A 27,028-nucleotide genomic window follows, 5' to 3' on the forward strand; every position below is an offset into this window, starting at 1 on the left:
GCATTTTTAAATAAGAAAATCGAGCAATAAAGAAATAAATAAAGGAGAGCAAATTGAAGGAAAGGTCCATGTACAGAACTGCAACCTCACTGGTAAGTTTGCTTTTAGAGGAGCAATTCCCTCATGTGGTTAAACTAAACTTGAACATCAGCGATAGGGTTCAGAATTGTCCTTCTGCATTTGAAGTGTGCTCTTTGGTGTAGACCCTCTGGAAGTCAAGGCTGCCTTAAAGAACTGGAGCCTTTAATTCTCAGAAGTGACCATGGTGCTTTCCCCTCATGCTCTGTAGCCAAGCCTTGGGGTCTTTGTGAGCCCAGGGCAGTTCCACATAAGCAGAAATGCAGTTTGAGCTCCACTGTTTGAGGATAACTTTCAGTTAGAAACTGATTTTTCACTGACCACCACCACCACCAATTTTACCTGCAACTTGTATGGGTTCGTGTGGGAGGTGGCTTCTTTTATTTATCCATTTACAACTTGGTCAGACCTGCAGGAGGAGAGGGACAAAGAGAAGATTGGACAATAGCAGTGTTTTTATTTAACTATGTCTTCAGTGTAATTTGTTCAATTAACTGCATGTCCCTTGTGTGGCTTTGGTTGTGTTGTGCTTGGTTTTGTTTTTTAGTAAGTGGATATTTATTTTATCCCTATCTATGCCGTGACTAAATTTTCCAAAGCAGCAGTCAATGACTTGTCATCCTGAAGGGTTAACTTGTTCAAAGACATAATGTGTGTAGTTGCAGCCCTAAGGTGAGAGTTGGGGTTCATTTTGGAGACAATTCAGAAAAAGATACAGTATCTTGGTGTAGCCTTTAATAGCAAAAGGCCTCTTCAGCCTTGTCTCGGCTGGGGATGGATCCTCACTTCTCCTTAAATCATCACTAAACAGAGATGATTTTACTGAATCAAATGTACCTTGCAAATTAATGGGTGTAAGGACCTGAGGCCTTGCCTGTTCCCATCCATCTGCTTAGGAAAAAGAGGAGTACACGTACAGCAACCTTCCGTGCTTAGCACAGAGTCAGAGAAAATCCAGGACAGCCTGTGGCTAGAAATGACTTCTGCCTGCATGTGCAGAGGGACTGTGCAATTTTTGTGGTTGATTTCAGTGAGACAGAGTGTAAAAAGGGGAGCTGAAACGCCTATTTCTGCTGCAGAATGTGAATTAAAATAAACTAACAAAAATGCAAAGTTACTTCTTAAAAGGCACTGCTTAATTTACAGCTGAAATACTTTTAGTCCCCAGGAGTTAAAATTGTGTGAAGTGCGCGCTTGTGAGGTATGATCAGCACTTTTTGAGAGCTGGGCTAGCAGTTAAAGCTGCCATAGCATTGTTTGTGCTGTAGTTTTCTCCGAATCACTTATGGGCAGTGTGATGAAGGTGTGATGCAGGTGAGAGAGCAGTAAACCATTTTGCCTCGCTGCAGATAAGTCAAAGTGAGACAGCATAGGTAATGCTCTGTGAATTCTCATATAACCACCGCACAGTATTTTGTTCGCTTAAGTATATCCTCATCTCTAGTTAATATTTCTCTTTTGTACAGAACAAAAATCTCAAGGGGTGTCCACTCTTAAGAAAAACAGCAACTTTCACTTGCCAGGCATTCTTCTGCTTTTGGGATTTCTTGTTTTCTTCTCTCTCCTTACAACTGTAAGGACATGAATATTTTCTGCAGATTTTAAGTCATACCTCCAAAGTCGGATTAAGAAATGTGGTGCCATTACAACAGCCAGGGTCAACCATCAACCCAGGCTAATTTAACCTGATATGAATGCAGCACATGTTTTAAGCATAAAGTAGAAAAAAAGCTAGCAGAATAATGAACTGGAAGTAGAGTTAAAAATGTAAATGTCTACTTATGGTGCTGTAGCCCTCTGATACATTTTCAGCATAGCTTCATGGTGGTGTTCAGAATAACCATTTTGGCTAAATCTCATATAGGAAAAAGAAAATATACCTCAGAAGTACAATTCTGAAGAATAAATAGTTTCATAAAATAGTATGAAAACACTTGTTATTCTGTCATGATCATATTCCTTAGCTGGGAATAACTGAAATTTTTATGTCCCTGAAATAATAAAGAGTTTTATATTTATTTTGTGAAAACTCCTATGAAATAAAGTTTTAGCCAGGCTAACCCAAGGGAGAATCTTGTTTTCTCGAAGCTTCACTACCTCTTTCACTATCTGAGTGTGAACCAAGAATCTGACAAGAAATCTAACCAGAGTGTTTGGATTTTGCACTTGAGACTGTTTGCATCTGAGGGCCTGTTTCAGGCTCGTTTTGGCATCTGAAGCGGGTGCTTGAGATAGCAAAGATAACAAGGGTGTTTCCAGTTAGCCACAGTGTGGCTTCCCAAAGTCGGGCAGGAAATCCTGCCACAGATGATTTTGCCCATGACCGGCTGTACGTTTGCCCCTGATTTTGGGGAACGTAACAGCCCTTTAACGGGGAGAGGACATCTCAGTATCTTTCAAATGAATGGGTATAGGCCACTTGCATCTTTTCAGTCTTACACTCCCAAAAAGTGATGGTTTATGTACCATGCTTTGCATATTTGTTAAGCAGTGCCTTAGGAGAGAGGTAGCAATGCTGAAGCCACCCCTGCCTCCCCTGCCACAGCCACCTTTTCTACCCAGAGCCTGCATTTCACACATCTGCGGGGGCCTGAAGTAGTATATAGGGAAAATCTCTCTCTGATTTAAACAATGCACAAAGATTTTTCTGACAAAATAACTCTTCATGTCCTGTGAAAACACACTGGTACAAAGGGCTTACTTAAACAGTCTTCACAAGTTCTTCTGGCCTGTTTTATCCCAGTCTTCCACATAAAAAAAAACCACAAACAAACAAAAAAAAGAAACAAAAAACACCAAACCCTGGAAATCCCAAATGGAAATCAATATTCTTTTAGGTAGTGTCGATTGTGACTTAATAATGGGCAGCAACATCATTATGTGTGATGAGAGAGGGTGAAGAATGGTGAAACTGATCTCACATGGGCTGGTTGAGAAGTGAAAGGATTGGAATAACCCTCAGAAAAATGGTGTGTGCATCTGCATTGAGCTAACACAGGATAAACAGCAAAATGAGAATACCTGTGTGGTCAGTGTTCCAAGGCACCTGACAGGACCTGGGTTAATGGGACCAGAATTAGGTAGAGGAACTGCGGTTGTGTTGTAAAGTGTGGCAGGACGGTCCATCCTTTGAGCAGCCTCCCCCACTTAATAGCATTAGGGAGAGCCATAATGAAACTTTTCTACCGATATCTAGAACCAAACACAAACAGCAAAATGTGAATTCCTCCCTGAAACATTGGTGTACTGGACTGACTTTGTCATAGAGAATGCACCCACAAAAAAAAGAAGAAAACTATTCCTTACATCTCTAAAGGTAAAACAGAAAACTGTATCCCAAGTTTCTGGTATCTGGTTCTCCCTTATGATAGAAATTCTGGATCATGAGGGTACATTCATTTGCTTGTATGAAAATCCTGCATGTAGCATTGAAGAGTTTCAATCTTGAGATAAACCAGCTGCTTTTTGAACAGGCACACTGTGCATAGCAATGGTAAAAACCTTCTTCACAAGGACACTGCCCTCTCTTAGGGCTGCAGGCATGCACTGCCAAAAGCAAACACCACCTTTTGCCCTATCCAGCAGATGATTCAATAGGGAATTGATCAATATTTATGAATTCCTTTCTATAAGGTACAATCAACTTGTGTCTATTTATTAGTGATAATGAAAAAACTGAAAAAGATTTTGTGTGAAGTAATGAGGGGGAAAGATGCTTCACTTATAGCCCAGAAATCAAAAGCATTAATGAGTTTCATTGAGAAAATGAAATGCAAGCTTACAAAAGCAACCAGGTATATGAAGAGAACACATAGGGAGATTAACATCCTCTTTTTAAATGTGAATATGAAACACTTATTTAACAAATTTATTTTACACATTTTGTGCCTTTTTATCCTAAATGATGTATACAGCTCACTTGATGATCAAGTCAGACAGTGTCTTCCAGTATGTACACAGGCTGGCGCACATACGTAATCTGCTATATCAGTATTTGGAGTATATTTCTCAGTGGTGTTATTAGTCTTTAGTATGATTGTTATTTCTGTTGCAGCTCCTAAATTTCTGCTTTTCACGTTTAAATATTTGTAGCTGTACTTGCATGCTGCAGTGTTCTGGAAGAAATAATGTTGGCATTATTAATGTTGTACATTTTTTCTTTATATGAGAGTTTTCCTTTTTGGAGTAAATTTGAGTTTCGGATGACAGAAGTCATCCCTTTGTGAGGGCAGACTAGCGTCATGTAGTCTGATGCTCGATGATTAGACCACGAGTATTTTCCCTGGCTTCAGTTGAGTTAGTCTGTTGAATATTTTTTTCCATGCGTAACAGATCCAGGAGCTGACCTTTGATCACAGACTGACTGATCATTAGTACTGACAAGAGGTAAAAATGAGTTTTGAGTTCCTAAATGGCTTAGAAATTTTGTAGCTTCTGCACATACTTTGTGCTGCTTAAGTTGAATATTTGTGTCTGAGATTTGTCCATTATTATAAACGCAAGAGTTATTTTGGAAGATTATAACAAATCACATGTAAAATTGGATATCAATTTGTTGGTGCTGTTCCAGCTGTTTAGATCTATACATATAAAATACAAAACTAGCATCTCTGTATGAGTGCATACTTTGCATAGTATTTATAAAGGGCAATAGCCTCTCTTAATAACATTATAAAAAATAAATATTGCATTTATTTCTCTAAGCAATTTTTTTCTAACACCTAAATCAGAAAGTTCCTCTATTTAGTGTATGCTGGTTTTCACTAAAAAGCATTTAAACTGCAGCTGTCAGGTAAATAAATACCCGTGCAGTACTGAAGTGTTAGAAAGATATTTTCTCTCCTAAGAAAGAAGATAACAGAATCAAGTCTGCAAAGAGTTTGTTATACAGTAGACAAGTGGTTTGCTGTACCCTGACACATGATTGAATTGTTTTTCAGCTTCCTTCTTAAATTTTTTAATATAGAGTTGTGAAAAATTCATAGAAATAGGCACCAGAGGACTTAAGTCGCATTTAGGTGGCTGCAAAAGAAATAGTAACTATTTTATTGAGGGAAATTAAATTTCTGGAGCACAAAATACACTAAAAATCAAAGGTGTATCATTCAGAAGTCCCTGTTAAACTTAAGGGTTATTATCTTTCTTTGATGGTGGACTTTGTCTTTTCTGAAGAGGCTTCTCTTTAATGATTACTCTTTCTTCAGAAAGACATGCTCATTTATCTATACAAAGATCATTATAACCCAGTAGTGTGGGGAGCTGGTGGTGTTGCTTATACTTTCCAAATAGATTATTACCTGGGGACGCAGGGTCCTTCCTGCGAGATCGCTCTTCCCTGGCAGCACTGGGTCACATCAGGGCACCCAGCAGGGCTTGGGGCTGGTGGTGAGTCCTCATCCCATCCATTAGCTCCCATCTACTTTATTTTGCATCTTGGAGCACAAAGTTTGCAGAGTCACTTGCAGACCTGGTCGCACATGTTGTAAGCATGGCCGTTTGGGCTGTACAGAGGTGGATTTTTATTGCATACTTTCCTCTAAGGAGAAAAGTGCATAGGGTTGGCACTGAGAATTGGATTCTCTTCTGCAAGGACAGTCAGCTGGGGAGCTGCATGGAGAAAAAAGTGCTATTCTGAAACACTGGACTTCAAAAAAAAAAAAAGGTTAAAATCATGTTAGTTATTATTAACCTCTTCTAACTTGTAGTGCTGTGGATGAGAGTCCCTCTCTGCTGTATGGTCACAGTTTCTCAAGGACCTGAGCCGTCTTTGCAGCTCCTTCCACCTTCGCAGCCACAGGAGGCACCTGCCACATGGGACAACAGGCTTGCTTTGCACCCTCAGTTCCCTTTTTTTTCGTAGAAGGAAAAGAGCATGTAGCAAAGTAGTTTGCTACTTATCCACCCAGGGTAATGATTAATTTTCCAGGAATGATACAGACATGATCAGAAAGATGTTTTTATCCAAATATCAATCAAAATAAATGATCAGGTATTACAGTCAAGACTGTTAGCTGCATAGCCCATGCAATGGCTCCTGTAACAGGCAGGAGCTGGCTGGAGGTGTCAATATGGCTGGTGCTGACCTGGTTGCAACACAGAACAAGTCAGAAAGGCTGCTGTACTTTGAGTGTAGACACCAAGGAGATAAGACTGTCCTTTGGAGCATCTCTATTTTCTTCTTAGACACTGTGTAAATACCCCTTAAAAGGTGGGACTGGGGAAGGTCCCATTCTATTTTGAAGCAATCCTCACTTATCACTTCAGGATGCTTTTACGTGTGACATGTCTCATACTTGTCCATTCTGATGTCCAGCCACGGCTGCAAGTCCCCGCATTATCAGGGAAATCTTCCACAATAATTTTCTTTTATTTACCCTGATTTTGTCAATGGAGGTGTTTATGTGCAACAGAGGGAGCACACAGGAGAGCGAGCATGGCAGAGAGAAGGAAAGGAGATAGACCAAGGAAATGCAGGGCAATTGGCTACTTCAGATTGTTGCAGGGAAGAGTGTGGTTTTAATAGTACGAAAAAGCATAACTTCATTTTGTTAATGTTAAACTAGCTTTGCAAGCTAAGGCAGTTAATTGGGGGTTTTGATTCATTAGCTGAACAAGTTAACAGGCAGTAAAACTTGCAGCCTGAGAAGGATCCCTGCATATCTCAGACACAGGCAACAATCAAGGACTGAAGAAAATAGCAGTGTTACATTGCAGTTTGGTTCAAAATAAGAATAAGGTACAACAAAAGCAACACATCTGCAATACTGATCAAAAAATACTTCAAGAAGTATGTAGCAGTTACAAAGGAAATAGGGAGATGAGGTTTCATTGCAGGTGATTTAAGGGTAAAGAAGCACAGAGTGCACTTTAAAAGGACGGAAATGTCATGTGTGCTTCATTGTTTCTGTACTGCTAAAAGCTCTAGAAATCAAAGTCATTTCTGTTGGCCTTCAGCTGTTAATAGCAGTAGAAATACCACCTCAACACTGCAACAAGCATTTGGAAGGAGTTTCACAGCAGGATTTTTGTAAATGGTCTGTACCATTGCCGTTGCTCTTCATGGGCAGCTTTTATGAACACCTTATGAACACCCCTACTTAGGATAAAGCTGAGGATCACAACCCTTGACACACGCTACCCTACTAAAAAACCCTACTACTAAAACCCTACCCTGCTACTTTTCCTACTAAAAAAGGAAAGGGGAAATTCAGGCACTCTCTGAAGAATGAAGCTCTTTAACACCAAATTGGCCTGGTGTCTTCACCCAGGTTTCATGCACTCCAATGAACTTGTATTACAAAAGGAACCTTTTTTTATACTATTGAAAACACAAATCAAAGGAAAACCTCTTTTAGTAGGACTTGGAGATCATCTTTAATAATTCTTTTTCATTGAATGATTTATTTATTGTATCACTTGCACTTTTCATAATACACTTCAAAGGGATCTCTCCATCCTGTTTTGCCTGGGTAATTTCACTCTCCTTATGCACTCATATTCTCATCTTGGTATAGATTACAGCGCAATATTACTACACTGTTAAAAGGTTTTTTGCCTTTTTCTGCAAAGAGGATAGCTTCTCTTGAACTGTTTAACTACTTGGATATGAATTTTTATTTGCTCCCTCCAAATTATTATCTGTTCTTCTTTTTCTAGATTAAAATAATAGAATCATAGAATCACAGTATGAAGAGATTCAGAGCAGCCCTGTGGAGAAGGACTTGGGGGTGTTGGTTGATGAGAAAATGAATATGAGTTGGCTTCAGTGTGTGCTCGCAGCCCAGAAAGCCAACCGTATCCTGGGCTGCATCAAAAGGAGCGTGACCAGCAGGTCGAAGGAGGTGATCCTGCCCCTCTACTCTGCTCTTGTGAGACCTCACCTGGAGTATTGTGTGCAGTTCTGGTGTCCTCAACATAAAAAGGACATGTAACTGTTGGAACAAGTCCAGAGGAGGGTCACGAGGATGATCAGGGGACTGGAGCACCTCTCGTGTGAAGACAGGCTAAGAAAGTTGGGGCTGTTGAGCCTGGAGAAGAGAAGGCTGCGTGGAGACCTCCTAGCAGCCTTCCAGTATCTGAAGGGGGCCTATAGGGATGCTGGAGAGGGACTCTTCATTAGAGACTGTAGTGACAGGACAAGGGGTAATGGGTTAAAACTTAAACAAGGGAAGTTTAGATTGGATATGAGGAGGAAATTCTTTCCTGTTAGGGTGGTGAGGCACTGGAATGGGTTGCCCAGGGAAGTTGTGAATGCTCCATCCCTGGCAGTGTTCAAGACCAGGTCGGAGGAGGCCTTGGGTGATATGATTTAGCGTGAGGTGTCCCTGCCCACGGCAGGGGGGGTTGGAACTTGATGATCTAAAGGTCCTTTACAACCATTCTATGATTGTATGATTCTATGATTGTATGATTCTATGATTTGGGCTGGAAAGGACCTTAAGCTCATCCAGTTTTAACTGCCTGCCACAGGCAGGGATGCCTCACACTAGACCATGTCACCCAAGACTCTGTTCAGCCTGGCCTTGAGCACTGCCAGGAATGGAGCATTTACCTCTTCTTTGGACAACCTGTTCCAGTGCCTCACTACCCTCACTGTAAGGAACTTCTTCCTTCTATCCAACCTGAACTTCACATGCTCAAGTTTAAACCCATTACCCCTTGTCCTATCACTACAGTCCCTGATGAAGAGTCCCTCTCCAGCATCCTTGTGGGCCCACTTCAGATACCGGAAGGCTGCTATAAGGTCTCCATGCAGCTTTTCTCCTCCAGGCTGAACAGCCCCAACTTTCTCAGCCTGTCCTCATATTGGAGGTGCTCCAGTCCCTTTCTAATAATCAAAATAATTAAAATAATCAAAGATAAAGGGTTTGTCATAGTTAAAGTAGTCCAGCAATAAAATAAATAACTAGAAACTTTCCTGTGAATATATAATGCATTTCCCTTTGAAGAGTTGAGTGGAAGAACTGGCTTGTTCTTGTCTCTGACATGCATGCAATAGGGTATGAGATGAGGAGGAAAAGAGCTGGGCTATGGCTTCTCTGTGGGTCTTTGCCCTGGCAGATATTCTCCGCTGCCTTGCATCCGAGAGCCCAATGCTCTTACTGCTTTACTAAAATCTCAGGATTATTTTAGATTCAGTTATATGAGCTTTTGTGCAGACTGGGGCCATCTTAGGGGCTGCAGAAAGCATCTCTTTTATCCTTCTCTGAAGAGCAGAAAGCAGAGAGAGAGAGAGAAAGAGAGGGGAAAACTTCTGAAGGGTACCAAAAAATAATGTGACATAAAGCGAGCATTAGGAGTTGGAGAAAACGTATTTGGCTTGATGGAAAACAGACTTTGCCTCCAGCCAGGAGATATTAGGGGAGCTCACAGGCACTGCCACGTTAGCCTGTTTTCGTAAGAGCTAAGCGTATGCTCTGCACCTCATGTGAAGCCAGACTTGTGATATGCTGCCACAGTAATTGCTTTGGAATCAGGCAAAGAGACGTCATAACAGCATGAATAGCTGTAAAAAAAAAAGTCTTTGGAATTTGTTCATGCAAACAATTACTCATACAGATGGGTTTTTTTGATACTTTGCTCAGCTTTTATGTACTGTTGACTCCAATATCGAAGGGGCACTTTTGTTTCACTCGTTTTGGGAAACCAGAGATCTAATTTGGTGATAACTTAAGGAAACTTGGGCCCTGCTTATCTGGGAGTAGAGGATGCAGAAAGGGGAAGCAGATTGCACCTTCAGAGAGCAGACTATAGACTTCAGAGAGCATATCTGAATGGGTATCACAAGGACTCCAGCTCACAGCAGTACCTGGTGATCTTGGCAGGATAAGCTTAAGAAATATCTCTCGGTCACCCCAACTATCATGAGCCATGGTGAAGGAAATGAAACCTCATCTGGAGGCATATATCAACAGCCCTTTTTACAAGATGAGCTTTAAGATTCCTTCCAACCCAAATCATTCTATGATTCTATCTAAGTAACAGCTCCCTGCTCTAAACTGAGCATCTTCCTGATACCCAGGATAAGCTTTTACAGGGTAGCAGTGCTGTGCCTATAGCCCATTGGCATTCACCCAACTTATGGGTATGGTGTCAGCAGGGGTTTGGTTTAGGATCAACAAATCCTACTGCTGAGGGCTTGGGCTAGGACCACACTTTATGTGTGAAAAAAAATCCTAATATAAATTAAAGCCAGTTATAGCAAAAATTAGGGCTCTATCCTGCTACTAACATCCTTGCTTGCTGCCTGCTGAAGCTTTTCTCAGACAAATAGTGTTCATGCCCGGGTAGCAGCTTAAATCATGCAAGTTTTGTTTCATCATTTATTGGCAATAAATATGTTTTATGCTGGCAAATGTCCCAAATATCGTATTGTGTTTGACTGTGCCCGTGTCTTATATAAAATGTGATTGTCCTATAGCTACCTAGTTCCCCTCCTTTCATTTGATGCCATTGTGTGCGCACATGTGTGCACATATATACATATAAAGCATCTATATATGTTTGTGAATCAGAGAGGCCTCAGAGATTTTGTGTGTGTTTCTCCCATTCATCATGTTAGCTTCCTTTTGGGTGATTTTTTGGCTTTGGATTGTTTTTTTTTCTTCTTTCTTGCACATCAAAATACTTTTGAGTGATTGAGTGGTTCTCAGTGTAAGCTGCAGGGAGCTGAATGTTATTTTTATTCAGTCTAAGTCATTTACCCATTCAAAAATTTGATTCTGAGCACACATGTTGAACAGTTTTGGAAAGCTAACCCCTGAAGTTAAGCAGGGAAATGAAAAATATGATAGTAGAATGTGGTCTATGAATGATAGTAATTTAGACATTAAAGCTGAGAACATTGGAAATAAACTTAGGTTTGGCAATAAATTCTGGATCTACTTGTTTGCTATATATGTAGGCCTATGATGGAAAAGCTGCAGTTTTAAATGCAGGCCCATTGTTTAGGAGAGATGATGTTTTTTTCCTCACATGACACATAGAATCATAGAATAGTCAGAGTTGGAAAGGATGTATCCTTTAAAAATAAATAAAAAATCCTTTATCTACTTTTATGTAAATGAAAACAGGGCTTCTCTTTATTGCATCTGAAAAATTCAAATTAATCTTGCCTGTCTACTGCATGTTTGAGAATAGATCCATTACTTTGCTTCTATTTTATGTTCCTCTTGAATCTGTGATAGATAACTGAAAAATTCAGGGAGACTCTCTTGGGAAACTGATCACTTCACTGCCAAAGAATTTTTGAATGTGGGGATGACAAGAATTGGTTTCCAGCTTTTGCTTTTTGCAACTCACCTCGATGCTTCTGCACACAGAACTGAGTAGCAGTTTGCAGACTTTTTGGATTGTTTACTACTGACATTTGGGTTTTTCCCTGCTTATTTCAAAGTTTGATTGTTCTGGTTTGGGGATCTTTTGCTTTGGTTTTTTTTTATTAACGTTGCTCTTTAATTTTCAGTGTTGTTTTGCCCTGTAACATCTGTGGAACAGTAACTCTCTATTGCTTTCTATTTGGAGGGGTGAAAGGAAAAACAAAAGAGAGGCAGCTTTTTTGGGTTTATTATTTAAGTAGGGTTTGTCTGTGGGTGAAGACTTGGAACCAGGACTTCCGATCCAGTGCCTCACTCCTGCCAACTGGCTGTGTGGCTCTGGATTAGTAGTTCAGTCTTATCCTTTTCCACAGGAAAGGAAAATGAGAAAGACAAGATGCCTAACTTGTGATGCAGGAAAAGGCATGACTAACCAGCCTTTTAACAGGTAGCCAAAGGTTATTGCATTTAGTGATGCCGCATGGGGAAACACTTTCAGATGGGTGCAGGGCCCACTCGAAATGCAAAGATATCTGTGTCACTGTATCCATGCTCCTTTTCTCAGATCCACCAGTAGATTTCAAGAGACATGTGGAGTTAACAATCTGAATGCTCTTGACAGGCTGTAAGTCTTTGATTTATAACTGGAGGACAAGCTGTAGAACACTGTTCTCAAAATGTTATCTAACAGGATAATTTAATTATGCTAATACAAATGAGCATTCACAGAAGTACTCTTCCTCTTGACTACTGCAACGTGTGTTAGACACTTGTGAATTCATTTTACAATGTGCATAGTTACATACCATATTTCTCCAGAAGGCTTAGTATCTAGGCACAGCTCCATAACACTGAAACAGCTGGTGAGTGATGTCTATGGAGGAGAAACAAGATAAGAATAATTTGAAAATGATAATACTGAAATTGGAATATAGTTGTATTCAAGGCTTGGACTTCTACTGGTTTAAAACAGATGTTTGGGAATAAGTCATTTTTTCCCCCTTGGGACTGTGCATGAAATTTGTAAGACAGGGTTTGATCTGCTTCCCTATTGATCTGCTGAAGACTTAACGTGTGTGACAAAGCATCTGGCTTAAAACTGAGTAGCAGTAAGAGCTGTGGTAAGACTTGCACTTTGCTTTCATATTTACATCCCAACTTTCTTAGGATTTGGCTAATTTAAAGGAAAGGGACATAAGAATTGTATATAATTTATTGAGTAAAGACCTTCATAACTGGGGCAAAACATCTATATCAATGCCATTTTGGTTTTTGTGTTCCAGTTCCTGGGCTTTGTGTGGGTACTGCTTGAAAGCAACGCAAAGTATTGGAAGACGTTGAGCTGTTAGCAACATCTTTGAAAGGCAAGCCATGGTTCTATGTGTCAAGCCTTATTTTCGGTGTAAGAGCATGGTTTGATTCTGAAGGTGAGCATCCTGCATAAGCAATGATTTTGTGTCATGAATTAGCAGTTCTAATTGCTCATGGAAATGAGAAGCCTATTTTAAGTCTTGACGTAATGAATGAGTTTGTACATGATCAAGAGCATGTGTATGTTCTGCTCCTCATTTGTGCTTAATATACATAAATATTGCCAGCATTGAGATGTGTAGCCATTGTAAAATGTATTCCAAGTACTTAAAATTTGTAACTTGGCACTGTTGGTTTGTTGTTTTGCTTTTGGCTTGTTTTGGGGTTTTTTTCCCTGTCGTATTTTTCCTGAACACTGTTTGATTTGTGTTTTGCTTTATCCCAAACTTTTTACTGAATGTCAGCAACAATTAAACCTGACATCTTTAACATCTGTGGGCTATGACAGTAGTTTTCCAGGAGCGAATTGTGTGGGGAATATCAGAAAGGGCTACTCTGTGTGTGTGTGTACATGCATGCTTCGTAAACAGCCTGTATAAATTTGTCTGGCATGCACTAGTATAATTTGCCATGTTTGTATACCATATCCAGTAGTTTATGTATGTAGCTGCCTGTATACCATATCCAGTAGTTTATGTATGTAGCTGCCAGGCTATGCACACCTCTACTCACAGCGCTGCCACTGTGCACAAGAGATTGCTTCTGTATTGTTTAGGGTTTTTCCCTTCTTCGTGTTTTGCTACAAAGCTGTGATATCCTGAAGGATTACACTGCAGACAGAGTAGTTGCTCCAAGATGAAGCCTGGGAGGAACCAACCGAAGGTCTTGGCAAGAAAAAAAATTGGGGCAGGGAGAGGGTTTGCTCTTGGCTCTTACAGCATCATGATCAGGTAGATGGACTAGACTAGAAACCAGAAGCCTTGGTGCACCTAAACCTGCTTATACAAGTTTAGAGGAATTCCCATGATGTTTCCAGGTTTTAATGGATGAAAGAACCACTCCAGCTCATGTTTTAATGTCTAGTATCTACTCCCTGTTTATTTCTTTTGCAAAGCAATACAGTCAGGCTTTCTTCCTCCCCCTAAATCAGAGCCCACACACTGTCTGAAGGCAGACAAAACTTCCTCTTCTTACACTGAAGAAGCCTGTTATTTAAATAGCAAAATTTAAGCTAGGAAAAAGTATAATTTTTAATTTCATAGATTAACGTAACTCCTTTGGACAACCCAAGTATATTTCTGTACAAATAACTGAAGTGCAGCTGGTCATCCTGTGGGGTGCTTTTTAGAGGGATAGGGGGAAGAAAGAGTTGTGTTTAAGAATTAATACTCGGTTGCATCAGAAGCATGCGGAGGAGAAGGAGGCTGTCACTTGCTCCTCAAACTGAGTGTGACCAGTCTTCAATGCTTTCAAATACTTCAGGCTTTAGACAGCCTTGAAAAAGGTGAACTGGCTGCAAAAAGTGTTATTGTGATAGGGCTTTCTTAAAATTCAGTCTCAGGGTGAATGTTGTACATGAGGAAGTGGAGACAAAGGATCATTTTATCTGAACAAAATATAAACCTTTATGGAAGGTGACAAGAAGGCTGTAAAATCATGGCCTTAAAATAACGGGGCTTCGCTCCTGTTTCTTCTGTTGATGGAACTCAAAACTCATTCCTGTAGTTGTTTGGCACAGCCAATCTCTCTCTCTATTTTCAGTACCTTCAAGGTACAATATTTTATAAGAGATGCTTTGGCAGGGACTCTGCCTCCAAAAGCCTTAATTTCTTGTCTAATGTGATTCCCACATAGGTGAAAATAGAGGAAAATGACTGCAGGTAAGGAAAGAGTTGCACTTGTATTAGAGCAAATGTGTCCAGCTCAGCTGCAGAGGGGGGTTCAGCTGAACAGAGGGTCCCTTCTCTCACAAAAGCCTTAAATCAAGGTCAGCCTTCTGCACATGCAAGAATAATGACCTACCTGGTTTTGTAATTCTCTGGTGCTGTGTTCACCAAGGTCTGGAATTTTATTTAGTTTTTTTAAACATAAGCAGAAGGTAGGAGACGTGTGATAGGTTTTTCAGTCATGCCTTGGAGCATCAAAATTCAGCATGTATTTGATTGTGATTGAAAGTTAATCAGTGGATTTCTAAATACTTCTTACTTAGTTTAATGAATAAATAAAGAAATTCAAGTTTAGAACAATATTAAATGTTAAAATATATTTATTACCACACATTTTACATAGAGGTATTAACAATTATTTCGTAAATTAAAGGGTCAGCTGAGTTTGCCTTCCATTTTTTTATGCAACTGATAGACACCTAGGAGTCTGCAGTGGAACTCTGCAAGCAGAGTATATTATATGCAACAGTAATCACAATAAAATACCTGTGGGGTAGTAAATTTGCAGCCTATGAGGTAGTAAATGACATTGAGTGTGTTTATCAGTACTTGTGACATTAGGAGTGTTGCATCCTAAGCACTGATATATCAGACACATCTCCGGCTCACAGAGGTGAAAGGTAGATAAGAGTACCAAGCTTCTGATAACATAAGAAGGACAAAGGTGAGTGGAGCTGTACAGACATATACCAGTCTGGTATCTGGCTCTGTATCAGCATTAGATTAGTTCCTCAATATCTCAGGAGGCAAGCATGACCACATTTTGCTCAGATGATCTCCAAAATAATATTAAATAGAAAATACTAAACTCAAAACCTTATCAAGTTTTGATATCTGCTCTTCTGTTGTCTGGAATAATTCAAGGTAGGGATACGTTGCATAGCAAATCCAGCAGCTTCACACAGTATTAAGCAGAATCAATCAGTATTAAAGAAATACCCCTTTCTTTTGTAAAGACTCACCATCTTCTTGACGGTTAGTATAATTTTAGTGATGCCTGTCATGCTAGCAACCCAATATGATTTTTGCTGTCCAGCACCTCAGGTCCCTAAGCTAGCTTTTACAGGGCTTGCATCTGTCTGAGTCTCGTGCAAAGAAAGCCATCAAAGACTTGTCAAGACTTAGACTGGAATTATTTGAATTTAACATACAGATGCCAAAATTAGTTAGTTCTTGGTAAGCAATAATCAGAATTTTGTGCAAGAATGGATTGTAGGATGTTATCCTAGTATTAAAGTCATTCCTAAGATAACTCTAAGGTAAAAAATGCTTTTGATGCTCAGTGAAAGATTTTATGTGTTTATTGCTCTTCTGTATAGTTTCCAGGAAGAGGGCAGGCAATGCCCCATATCCCAGCTCTTCTCCCCTTTGTTGGACTGAAATCAGAATCTATTAGGAGATTGCTTTCCTGGCAGGGAATGAGCTGCCTGGATTTACCACATGATGATGCAAAATGAAAGAAAAATTATTTCCTAAGATAAACATTGATAATATTTGGAGGGGAAAAAAATATTTATTTATTTATTTATATGCCTTCTCAGTCTGGAAAATCTTGGAACATGTTATCCTCAAGGTACCTCAAAATAAGATACTGCTACCCAGTCTCATAAGCTCAGAATTCTTCACAGTTTTAGTTCAAACTTTGTTTTCATTTAAGTCCTTTGTAAATCAGTAGGAAATATTTTAAAAACTATGCAATTGCTTTTTTAATTCCATAGACTGGTGCACAGACTATAGTACTCAACAAGAAATGTGATGGCACATTATTTTGATTCATAGACAGTGGTATTTCAATTAACTGCACAGTCCTCTGTACATAATAAACTATAAGTGGAATATTTCTCTCAATTTTTACCAAAGGTATTGCCAAAAAGCCAGTGGCACTCACTACAGCAGCAAGTTGACAGTGGTGCCTACCATGCTTTGAGGATGATTTTGCAGCTGAAATACGAATGCTTGCTTTTCTCGTGCTCAACTTAAACATATCACATCTGCTCTTTATTAATTCTTGGTATTTTTCATAAGCTGCAGTATGTTTTAATCCTTCGGTGGAAGGAACTTTTAATTCCAGTATTAAATCTCATGCTGATGAGGAAAATCCGTGGATCAAACCATAATAGAAGGCTTTGGGGCATATGAGGAATATCCTACACCTTATGATGTTGTTTTTATTCTTTCACTGCTTCATCATGTCTCCTGTTTCTCCTACTTGCCTACAGTTATTTATTTTTGCCTTTGTGAAAGTCATAAATTCTCTGGGGAAAAGGAGTCATTTCTCACAGAGGCAGGGCTTCATTGCTGACTATAATTGTATAGTTATATTCAAGTCCAGACTTAGTTTTAAGTATTTGGGTTTAAAAACCAACATCAGCAGCATCAAAAAATACCCCCAAACTGCAAGCAACCAACTGACCAAAGCCACACACACACAACACTCTTAGAGATCAGTTTGATGCTTTCAGTGGAAGTATTTAATCACTAGCGAAAAATCTCAGAAAACTGACAATTCTCCCTTGTAATGGTGAGAGTGCACATGCCATTTTTGTAGATATGTATCACTTGCATGAAGCCATTTGTAAGGTAAAACAGAAGGTGAATCAAGGCAAGAGCAGATCCCTGAAGGGCTGTGATTAAAATCCCATACAGGGTAGAGTGTGGAAAAAAGACTGTAGAGGTTCTTACCAAATTTATAGGGTCTTGGTCTAGGTGGTTTTTCTTTTGTGAGGTTAAAAAGTTTTAAGGCAATGGCACTATAAAAGGAACAGTTGTGATCTGTGCTTTATGAAGCTACTTGCTGTACCTTTCTCTGGGATTATTTTATATCATTGCTGTTTCTTTAAATCTCCGAGTGTTACAGGTGGTGTTGTCAGGGTTTTCATAAAGGATGCTGGAAAGTGTGCTCTGTGTGTGTAAAATGCTTTGTCAGGGAGGCTGGAAAATGTTGCTTGGTGAGCACTTGGTGGTTTATAATTTAAAAGAGAAAAAAAAAGGGGGGGTGGGGCAGAGGGACAAAATTGAACAACTTTGTTAAACACTACTGCAAGCAGTACCTGCTATTAATGTGCTTGCAAAGCTCTTACATTAGTCTCCTGAGAAATCTTCAGCGAGCTTTCAAAAAATGTTTATCTGTGACTAGGGCAAGCCTCAGGACCTGTGTTAATGCGTATCTCTCCAAACCATTTCCAGATACAAAGCCATTGCCCAGGGAAAGCAAACTGGATGAGCTGATTGTGTTAGTCACATTTCAAGTGAAGGGACTGGGTCCAAATGACAGGTTTGTCTGTTGTTAACAACTGGCAGGAACATGGAAAATAAAGAGCATTTAATCACAGGCATGTCCCATGTTGTTGTTGGAGGTCGTTGATATGATCTGTGATCCTATCGCTCTACAAAAATACAAGATGTAGAAAATACTTGAAGAGAAATTGTGTTGGGCAGATGCCTTTCCTGAGTAATCAGGCAGCTGTTGGTTTGTCAGCTGGAGGCAGACATGTAAAACTTCACTTTCATCAGAGTATCCTTTATTCTGTAGGCCATAGACGTTTGTGGCTGTCGGATTCGTACACTAAAGGTTGTAGGAACTCTGACGGAGTGCATATGAATGTAAATCTGCTATTTTTCAATGCCTTTGGTGAATGTACCTAAACATCATGGTTGGAAGCTGATCTTTTAGATATCAGGGTTGGATTCTTCACTTGCAGGCCACTTACTGAAATGGGTTCATTATTTTAATTATTAATATTAACATTGGGCTAAAATTATTGGAAGCTGAGAATTTTTAGTAGTACCATGTAGACACACATCATATAAAAATACAAATCCCTATGTTAGTCTAAGCAGTTCATAATTCTTGACTTTACTAAATGCAGTCCGAACTCTAACACTTCTTGCATGTAAATTGCTTGACTGAAAAAAGTCCAAACTTAATCTTTGTGGTTTGGTTTGGTTTTGTGCTTCAGTGTGCAAGGTAACATACTGCAAATGTTAGCTTCAGAATTAGTAGAAACAATGTGTCCTTCGACTTCTAAGGTGCTCATAATTTTTTGTCAAAAGTGGTTATCATCTTATGATCTATCCCAATTCTAACAAGATGCATTCACACACAGGAGATCTGACTGGGTGGTCATAGCTGTTGATGATGGTCTTGTTTTGTCAATATTTATCTTCGTCATTACAATATTTAAATTATTTCTGCTATGGCTGTAGTAAAGAATTTGCAGATCTTAGCAAACGTTGCATGCAGCTACTCCCCGATGCTTCCACTTTTTGCACCAGAAACTAGGGAGTCTCAGAAATACAGTGAAGATCTTAGGGAACTTGGCAACAGGCTGAAACTAGCTTTTGACACACACACAGAAATTGTGCCACAGAAGGTGGGAGCTTTCTCTCATGATGTGAAGAAAATGCTCAGGCCCTTGCAGCACTGTCCCTTAAAGTGCAGAAATCATTTGTCATGCTCCAGATGGCCCTGGCTGCATATGTCTTCTTTAGGTAAATCAAAATAATATTTATTACCAGCCAGAGTTAGCAATTTGCTTTTTCTTGTGGAGTTTTCACTTGGTTTGGTTATTTTGGCCTGTTGGAATCATAAAATCATAGAATCATAGAATCAGCTGGTTGGAAAAGACCTTTCAAGATCATGAAGTCCAACTATTCCCCCAGGACTGCCAACACCACCACTAAACCATGTCACTGAGGGCCTCATCTACACAGTTTGTGAACACTTCCAGGGATGGTGATTCCACCACTTCCCTGGGCAGCCTGTTCCAATGCTTGATTACCTTCTCGATGAAGAAAATTTTCCTACTATGCAACCTAAACCTCCCCTGGCGCAGCTTGAGGCTATTTCCTTGTCTTATCACATGTTATTCGGGAGAAGAGACCAGCCACCTCCTTTCTACATTCTCCTTTCAGGTAGCTGTAAAGAGTGATAAGGTCCTCCTGATCCTTCTCTTCTCCAAACTAAACACCCCCAGTTCCCTCAGCTGTTCCTCATCACACTTGTGCTCCAGGCCCTGCACCAACTTTGCTGCCCTTCTCTGGACCCACTCCAGCACCTCAATGTCTTTCTTGCAATGAGGGGTCCAGAAGTGAACACAGGATTCGAGGTGCGGCCTCACGAGTACCCAGTGCAGGGGGATGATCACTGCCCTGGTCTCACTGGCCACGCTATTGCTGATAGAGGCCAGAATGCCATTGCCCTTCTTTGGCTGCCTGGACACAAGCTGGCTCATGTTCAGCAGCCATCAATCAGCACCACCGGGTCCTTTTCCATTGACCAGCTTTCCAGCCACTCTTCCCCAAGCCTGGAGCACTGCATGCTGTTGTTGTGGGCCAAATGCAGGAGCCAGAGCTTTGCCTTGTTGAACCTCATACTGTTGGCCACAGCCCATTGATCCAGCCTCTTTTCTGTCCTCTGTTCTAACAGCTCCTTAGGCAGACAAAATAACCCAGCAGGAAATAAGAAACCATGCTGAAAAGTTGTCTGCATTTTACAGTCTTCCATCTGGAAAATAAATCAGGTAGAAAGAAAAACAGTAAATCAGGAACAGTGGGGACTTTAAAAAAAAAGTTAATGTTAATTTAGTTAGGAGAAGAGACACAAAAATGATCTTTCCTTCTCCATTAATTTTTTCTGTGGTCTATTAAATGGCTTTTTAATTTTTTTCAACTCCCATTCTTCCACTCCTCATCTGGAAAGTAGAAAATAAAAAGAAACAGGAAAAAATATTACCACAGAACTGGGAGATCTTAGCATAGGGATAGTGTAATCTATTTTTCCAATTACATGAAACCCCTGTGTATGCGTACTGATGCAGATATGTGTGTGTCTTAGGTTCAAAGGCAGAATCATTTTTTCAATACTCATGCTATTTGTGTTACTGTTCTCAGTCTGTCCAAGTCCTGCAAATGAGAGTTGGGAATATAATTTTTTCCTGCACACCCGGGTTTTGATTCTCCTGCTGCAATAGACAAGTAAATCCTCTTAAGGTTGATGGAGATTTATTGATATCTTCTTGGGGTGGAAATTTGGGGTCCTGCTTGCTTACATGAGTCTTAAAAAAGGGTTGAAGACTGGACTGCACATGCAAGGATGACTACAGGGTTTATTTTAGTTTCCTTATGTAGAAAAGGTAAACTTCATTAAACTTCAGTCCAAATTCTTGGACTTTGTTCAAAAGCTTGCTGAACAACCTCTCTTGACTGCTGTCACATTAAAGCAGCCTGAGTAAAGCCTTTGTTTTCTTTTAAAAGAGAATATGGAGCAAAACTCTGTTGTCTCAAGAGGGTTTGGAAATGTCAGATGATACGTTGCAACACAGATTTATTTATTCTAAATTATTGCAGGTTAGAAGGAATGCTGGGTTAAAAGCAATATAGTGTCTATAAAGAAGGTTCATAACATATTTATAGAACTGGTTCTGTCAAAATAGATCAACCAGGAGATAATTTTGTCCTGTGAATGCTAGTTACAGACATACCACTCAACTCATTTATCTTCCCGGTCCAAGTTTTATTAAAACTGAAACAATAAATTGGAATCTTTTTTCCCTCTCCTCAAAAGAAATAACTGAGCCTATAAGATGTAACAAGAGTTTATGTTTTTAATGTCTTGCAAGCTCCTGATCTCATTCCAGGAGTAATTTTGCTGGCCTTCCCCTGGGCACCCACAGGTATGTGCTTCTTAGAAGCACAAAGCACTGCCCCAGCTCACAAGGGACAGCAGAATCACCAATTAATAATTTCTACTGGTTAAATTGGTTTGAAGTTTTCTAAACAGCAACGCACTAAAATCAAAGCATTTTAAATAAGCAAAGGAAGTTGAGTTGAAATTAAAACCTGGGACATTGTGTACACCGCAAAAATGTTTTATGGCACTGTGGAAATGCTCCTGGTTAGCAGCAGCTCCTGTCTGGACAGGACAACCTCAAAAAAAAATCAGGGGAGGGGCAAATCTTGGTTAATCAGCAAGTTTACAAGCATGTTCTTCATGGGATTTTGAAAGGAGATGGAGAGGGAAAAATTTGGAGCTAATGTAAACCAACTAACTTTCCCCATTCCTATGAAGTTTCAGGACATTCTGATAGGGTACCAGATGTGGTACCAATCTTTCAATAATTGCTGAGGAGTGGAGGGCCATTTTGAAACACTTCAAGCCATCAATTTAACATCTGTATCTTATAAAAAGCATGGAAATAATACTAAGGGCAAATCAGAAGAGTACATATGTTGTAGTAACATTGTAGCAGAAGAAAAATGTTCCTTAGGAAGAAGTTTAGTGTTGTTTTGTTTGAATTGGTGCACATACTATGATATAAAATTATGGTAATTAATATTGCATTTCAAAACAAGTCCAATAACATTTCAGCATGAGAGACTTTCTGTAGTGTGAACAGCAGATTAGGGACAGTGACATGGAACTAAACAACAGCTGTCTCTTGTTCTACCCTAGGTGATGACATCCCCATTTTCTTGGAAATGCACTCATTAGTCATTAACGACAAAGATGCTGTGAAAATCAGTTCAGATTAGAAAGCATATTGTAATGAGAACATGAGGAGATCTTTCTGTGCTCTCAATTTTCAACATGAACAAGTTCTACACGTATACTCTCCTAGCTTGTTTTAAATGAAAGAATAACTGCAGGCACAAACATCCGCTTGAAGCCAGTTTAGCCCTGTGCGAGTTGTGGTTTGTGCTATCATAACTAATTATATAAATTCAAATGGGAAACGTGTCTGCTTCATCATCCCATGGCCTCTGCCGTACATCAAGGTAATGTGAACTGCTGTGAATATTCTCATGCCACCAGCTTCATTCAAATCCTTTTCCAAACAACTTCAGCAGAATTACATATATATGGCTTAGAAAGTAATGACAGCTTCAAGGTCTGTGAATAGCCTCTGAACAAATTCACCATACTTTTCTGAGACAAACTGTGAAGTACTTCATTCCTCTGGCTTTTGTGAGGGGTATGATGTATTGCAGGAAGAGATGGACCAGCAGTATTTGTCGCTCTGTCAGGAGAGAGAGTTGTGTCATTAGGTGTCACTGGTGCTGACTTGCTGAAGAAAGCTGGAGAGCTGGTTTCATTTCCCAGTCTACCTTCTCTCTTGTATCCATTTCAATGATATGCGGATGTCCAGTTTTCACCATTCTTCTGTGGGGCCTCAACTAAAGAGGGCTTTATCTCCTTTGAAGTCTTTCAGAATTATTGCCAAACGTGATTTTTATAAGTCACTTTTCTTGCCATAGCAGACTTGGACACTAGAGCCTCCGTGGCGCAGCACTCTAAACTAAACATACGTATAGTACTCCCTACAAGCTTGTTTGCAGCCAGCCCAGATTTCAATTCTATGTATAGTGCGATGGACTTGGATCAAGGGAATACCACTGGGGCTTGGGCAACATTTGGTCCTAATTTGAAAATAATTCAAGCTGTACTTAAATGCTGACTTGGAATGTCTCACTGCTTGGAGATTTTATGCTGGCAGTCACACAAGAATCATGGAAAAAGGGTATTCTTATTGAAAATTGGCTCATTTTATTGTAAACTGTATTAAAGCCAGAATAAGCTGATTATGAGATGAGCTTGTTCAAAATGTAAAGATATTTCCACTTAATATTCTATGGGGATTCATTTTTAATTTCCAAGATTATATTTTTTTCATTTCTGAAATTGCTTCTGTCCTTCAGCTGTTATTGTTCACTGCCTGATTCTTGCTGACTGCAGCCAATTACACACTACTTTAGCTAGCATTTCTATATTGATCATTACCAGACTATCTCTCTGATTTGGGGCTGACTTCTGTTCAGGCTGAAATCTCAGTTTGTCTCAGATATTTCCCCAGACCTAGAAGTTGGTCTAAATTGACCATGACAAAACATAGGCTCTAAAAATCTTCCACCTCAAAAACAGTTGGTACTCCTGTATGCTTTTTTCCTTCCTTCTGAACTTCAAAGATGTCAGAAAGGTGGTCTGGTCCTCTTTGATGCTTCTACCAAATATTACTGGAAGATCTGTTTTCATGGAATTATAAAATGGTTTGGGTTGGAAGGGACCATTAAGCTCATCTAGTCCCAATCCCCTGCCACATGCAGGGACACCTTCCCCTAGACCAGGTTGCTCCAACCCCTCTCCAACTTGGCCTTGAACACTGCCAGGAATGGGGCAGCCACAGCTTCTCCTGGCAACCTGTGCTAGCGCCTCACCACCCTCACAGGGAAGAACTACTGCCCAAAGAGCTCATCTCAATCTCCCCTCTGTCAGGTTAAAGCCATTCCCCCTTGTCCTAATACTACTTGCTTTCCTCAAGAGTCCCTCCTCGGCTTTCCTGCAGGCCCCCTTTAGGTACTGGCTCATGCTGTATATTGCTGGTAAGAACAGGGGGATGCCATCAGCTATTTTATACCAAGTACCTGTCTCTACTGCTTCAGACCTGTCCTGTGTCTCTGGTACCAGCTGCTGTTGTTTTGCCAAAAAGATGGAAAGATGCGATTTCCTGTGTGAGGCTGAAATGTCTCACAGGAACTTGCAAGTCAATTTTTGGCCATTAGACTGCATGTCCAACAGCCATCTCTGTTATGGCAGTCAAAAGGGAAAGAGGAAGAGGAAGAGGAAGAGGAAGGGAAGGGAAGGGAAGGGAAGGGAAGGGAAGGGAAGGGAAGGGAAGGGAAGGGAAGGGAAGAATCAGCTATGGACGGGCAGATAATGTGATGTGATCATTGATTGCCTCCAGATTTTCTGATTCTTGCCTTTTGTTTTCCCATCTGTTCCTTGCATTTACCTGTTGTCTTTTTCCTAGACAGCGAGAGATGTGAAATGGGACATTATTGATTATTTATGTGCTCAGTGTGCAGCATTATAAGTCTGGAGCCTGTAGGATTTGTTAAGGTATAAAAGCGGTAATCTGCTTTGGCTGAACTGAAGTTAAGAAAATACATCTATATAGACACATAATGAAGGTGGAGGAGTTGAGTTCTCCATCCAGTGGGAAGAACTACAGAAATTATATAGATATCTTTATATAAGTTTAAAAATATTCAGTAAGCTGCATGTCAGAAAGAAAAGCAGAAAGGGATCTAAAATATCCTTATTGTGCACAAGAAAGAATTTGATAAAAACACTGGGCCCTGATACTGCAAATATTTGCTTATTGAAGTTAAATGCTTGTCCTTTAAATAAAAAATTATCAAGGACAAATGTTTTTAATATAATGATATAGCAGCTAGTCCTGATCTGCAATTCTGTCAAAAAACAGTAAGCAATGTCAAATTCCAAATACGTCTATCTACATATTTATAGATGGATAGAAGATACTCACATACATAATATGCCCTTACACATTGAAGGTTATATCCCCAGCACCTTAACCAGTTGCCAGGTAATAACACAAGAAATAAATCCTTTTCGGTGATTAACGAAAGCTGAATGCACCTGACAGACTCCTCAAAACAGCAGCATTATCCTTGAAGGAGGCACAATGTATCCCAGCTAAGTGTGCATTGTAGAAATCACAGTTAGTCTTCTCTTTGATGCAGGCTCCTAAAGCCTTTGACAGAGCTAATGGAAAACCATTTCTCTTGAAAGTTGCCAGATGGAGCTCTTTCCAGTGTGTCTCAACATCGGTTTTTCCGAGGTAAACAAAAGGAACCCAGTTGTGGGATGTGAAATATTTCAGACTGATGGTGGTGTTTGGAAATGAAGTGGTGGGGACTGGGAGGGTGTCCCCTTCCACTTCCTGCTGCTTTGGATGGAAAATCTTGGGATCCTGTTTCCAGGCAAATGAGATGTTAATGACTAAAGTAACCTGAAAGCATACAGAGAGTTAATGAGTATAGTGAAGAATATATTTGTAAGGTTGAAGAAACTATCCTAAATTGCCTAACAGTAGAGAAAGCATTTCAGTTGGACAGGTTTCTGGCATTTTGTTGGAGTTCCACAATTAGACATGAGAACACTTTTAAAGCATTTTTTGGAAATATGATCATACCTAGAACAAGTTAGTGAAGCATTTGTCTGGAAGAGCCTTATTCACTGAGGCAGGTTGCCCGAGTAGTTTCATGCTGTCAATCTACATGAGAGCTGATTCAAAGATTCTTGGTGCTGGAGATGACATCTGAATTTCCACCACCAGGGCAAGTTAATTAAGAGTAATAGAGAGCTGCCAGTGACAGCAGCCATGTGTCCTGAACTCTTTCTGCTCCTGAGGGTGGAAAGGACAGTGCATGTGCAGGAGGAAAGGAAGCAGTGGAAGTCGAGAGGTGTGGTGGATGACCACAAAGGAGAAAGCATCAACATTGCTGTTTCCTAGTGCTGTCCCTAAGCCCTTTCTTGCTTCAGGTGTTACCACCATGCTTTCATGTCCAAAGATCTCTGTGATTTTCCCAACACTGAAGTTGTTGCATGTAAGTCAGGATTCAGGCCCACTCATAAGAAAATTGGGAACATTTCTCATCTATTTCTCTACTTGCTGTACTGGGCTTTTGATAGATTGAGCTTCTCATCACTTGTTCTATCAAGTCAGCAAATAAATGTATGATAAACAGTCATAGGCTCTCTCGTGCTGTAATTTGTTTCACTTTCTTGGCAAAAACAAACCCAAACCCCAACCAATCAAAACACTCCCCACTGCTTCAGTAAGCTATGTAAGAGCTCTTAGTCAAGGGAATGGCAGCTCCAGGGTCTGGTGTTTTGCATGTGTGGTTGTTCACTTCAGAATGGACAGGTAATGTGAATATTGAACCTGAACACCAGGGAGTGCCGGTCAAATGCTCACAGTGCCTCCTCCCTCGTTATTGAGATGCTCATTTGCACTGGGTTTTGGGAGGTTTTCTTTTTATCTTACAGCTTCCCAGCCTGATGTTCCTGGCTCAGAGCACCCATTTCTCAAACTCCTCCTGCAGTCTAGCAAAGCAGCAGCCAGCTTCACTATTTTTCATCTGTGAAATGGAAGAAACAGTTTGAGCTGCAGAAATATTTTTCATTTCTAGTTTCGAAGCCACAGTTTTTTTCACAAGATGGGAAGAAGTTCGTGAGTTCAGCACATTAGCAGGGGTTTGTCAAATGCTTTTTAGGGTTCAAAATTTGGTTTCAGGCTACATTAGGAAGTAAAGGCAGCATGGCATGTGTTTTCATACTCCAGTTCTGCTGTATGAGTCTTTTTATAGAATAAGTGCTTTTATTTGAACTCTTGCCTATAATGTCATAATGGCAACCAACAAGTAGATGATTGAATGCAAGACTTAGCCTTTGGGCTGTGGTCCTCTGAAAGAGGGAATGACATCCCTCACAGTTCACTGGAGCTGATCACAAACCAGAATTTCTTCCTAGTGAGGTCAAAATATTAAAAAAAAAAAAAATATATATAAAAAATT

General features: G+C 40.0%; 1 long non-coding RNA gene across 1 annotated transcript in view; it reads left to right on the top strand.

The window, feature by feature from the left end:
• Nucleotides 1-33: 33 nt before the first annotated feature.
• LOC133282857 (uncharacterized) overlaps nucleotides 34-27,028 on the top strand; it is a 72,000-nt gene continuing 45,005 nt past the window's right edge. Inside the window, exon 1 of the long non-coding RNA XR_009747729.1 lies at nucleotides 34-92. This is a non-coding gene — a long non-coding RNA (uncharacterized LOC133282857). The remainder of the gene's footprint in view (nucleotides 93-27,028) is intronic.

The sequence above is a fragment of the Pezoporus flaviventris genome, unplaced genomic scaffold (assembly GCF_033815535.1).
Source record: "Pezoporus flaviventris isolate CSIRO_AGI_PZ_B2104156 unplaced genomic scaffold, CSIRO_AGI_Pfla_v1 ptg000143l, whole genome shotgun sequence".
Classification (NCBI taxonomy): Eukaryota; Metazoa; Chordata; class Aves; order Psittaciformes; family Psittacidae; genus Pezoporus; species Pezoporus flaviventris.